Raw genomic sequence first — 2865 nt, 5'->3', positions numbered from 1 at the left:
AAATAGGAGAATCAATAACACTATCTGAATTCTAAGTTCTTATAGATGCCAATCACTCTGAGCTTCAATGGATAAAGTGAGATGCCAAAACTGTTCGGAAGCAAAAAGCTACTAGTCCCGCTCATCTAATTAGAATCGGAGCTTCACTCAAAAACTCTAAGATATTATTGCTTCTCAACCTATTAGTCTTCTATTTTATTTGTCTAGTTGCTTGAGGACAAGCAACAGTTTAAGTTTGGTGTTGTGATGAGCGGATATTTTATACGCTTTTTGGGGTAAATTTCATATAGTTTTTAGTATGTTTTAGTTAGTTTTTAGTTTATTTTCATTAGTTTTTAGGAAAAATTCATATTTCTGGATTTTACTATGAGTTGTGTATTTTTCTGTAATTTCAGGTATTTTTCTGGCTGAAATTGAGGGAGCTGAGCAAAAATCTGATTCAGGCTGAAAAAGGACTGCTGATGTTGTTGGATTCTGACCTCCCTGCACTCAAAGTGAATTTTCTGGAGCTACAGAACTTGAAATGGCGTGCTTCCAATTGCGTTGGAAAGTAGACATCCAGGGCTTTCCAGCAATATATAATAGTTCATACTTTGCTCAAGGATAGACGACGTAAACTGGCGTTCAACGCCAGTTCTCTGCCCAATTCTGGCGTCCAGCGCCAGAAAAGGATCAAAAGTTGGAGTTCAACGCCAGAAATGGATCCAAACCTAGCGTTGAACGCCCAAAATGGCCTTATGCACGGAGGGGATGTAACCATTGACAACGGTGATGCCCCAACACACAGCTTGCCATAGAAGGACGTGTGTGCGTGAATCAGAGGACAGAGGAAAGCAGGGATTCAGAAGACAAAGCATCTCCAAAACTCCAATATATTCTCCATTACTGCATAACAAGTAACCTTTAACCCATGCTCTCTTATTTATTCGCAATTCAGCTGATAAATACAATTGACTTCCTGACTAAGAATTGCAAGATAACCATAGATTACTTCAAACCAACAATCTCCGTGGGATTCGACCTTTACTCACGTAAGGTATTACTTGGACGACCCAGTGCACTTGCTGGTTAGTGGTACGAGTTGTGAAAAATATGATTCATAATTCGTGCACCAACGACCCAGTGCACTTTTCGGTTAGTTTGTGGGTTATAAATTTCGCACCACCAACTCTTTTTGGTGTTTGAAGTCATTAATATTCTTTTCGAATCAATTTCAATTTCTCCCGCTAATATTTCTCAATCACATTATTACCCATTAAAATGCAATTTCTCTGCAGAAATTATGGAGGTTAAATTAAAAAATTTTAACAATTTCTACTATACAACTCATATTTTACATATAAACTATTAGAAAATAAAAAATAAAATACAAACAAAAATTAAAAAATAAATTTTTAAAAATAATTATTAACTTGTCATATTAAAATCAATAAATAAGCATACATATGAATATTAAATAAAAAATATTAAAATAATTAAAATCATGACCCATTAGTGCACATATGAGATAATTTAAAGAATACAATAAGACGCATAGTTTAAAATTTGGTAATATTAATTATAAAATTTATTAATTATAGACATAATATGTATGAAATTATGAATATTGGTTGTGTCTTATGTAACAAAGAAGGTGAATAGGTCCATCACTTGTTTCTTGGCTGTGATTTTTCTTGGCAGGTGTGGAGTGCGTGGATAGCTGGGTTTGGCCGCCAGTGGTCTATTTCGAATTCGATGAAGGAACATTTTCTTAGCTGGACAAAAGAGCTGCGTAGAAAAGAGGATCGAAAGCAGTGATTGATGTGCTTTTGTGCGATCATTTGGAATATTTGGTTAGAAAGGAATAGGAGGATATTTCAGAATAAGAGCAAAGGGGTAGAAGAAATTATCAACATGACCTGACTTAGCTGCAATGAGTGGAGATGTGTGAATTCCTTGTGTTGTTGATGGCCATACCGAAGATGACATGAGAATTTTTTTCATTTGTGTTTGTGCTAATTCCTTTAGTTGTCTGTATGGTTTGTTGTCTGGTTCTGGTTGCTCCACTTTAATGTGTTGAGCTCTTTGTTTGCCAAAAAAAAATTATGAATACTATGAGTACAAAATTATGGATGTTATTAATATAAAATTGTGGATGTTATGTGTATGAATTTATAGATGTTATGAGTAAATTTATCAATTAAATAAATTAATTTAATATTTTGACATTTTTTCAAATGCAATTAGGATAAAATTTAAAAATATTTGTGTTAACTTGTTAGACTTATGCAATAACTAAAAAATGATACGTGTATGGATGTAATATCTAATAAACATGAATTTAATTTTTAGATATTCGTTGTATATATATGAACTTATAAATGTTATATGTATGAATTTAGTTAGTACATTATAAGTATGACTGCACATAAAAATTACACAAAAAAAAATCAGTTTATTACCATACCTCATCAAAGCTAGTATGATTTTTCATATTTTCGAAAACTGGTTGACTGGCAACAAACTCGTCAGGTGAGTCCGTTTGTTATTCAAATTATTCTTAAACTCCTTCCGACATAGGTACCGTATTAAAGTCTAATTCAAATGCCATACTATTTGCAATGATCACAGCGACTTTTTATAAATTTCCTTGGCCTATCTCAATTGTGCTTGTAATTGAACTAAAGTTGTAATTTTTAGCCTGAGGAATAAATGACCTGCATGATCCTTCTAACAATAAAAAACCTAATAAACAAAACTTCCATGTTTGCAACTCCTGCAATGATAATAATGAATCAAAGGAAATAAAAATCAATTATAATTAAAATTATTTAATATGTATTATTATTACCATTTTTTATTGTTATTAGTCTTTATTGTATTCTT

This window comes from Arachis ipaensis, chromosome B03, assembly GCF_000816755.2.
Source record: "Arachis ipaensis cultivar K30076 chromosome B03, Araip1.1, whole genome shotgun sequence".
NCBI classification, from domain to species: Eukaryota; Viridiplantae; Streptophyta; class Magnoliopsida; order Fabales; family Fabaceae; genus Arachis; species Arachis ipaensis.
The sequence above is the reverse complement of the archived record's forward strand: the minus strand, read 5'-3'. Positions refer to the sequence as shown.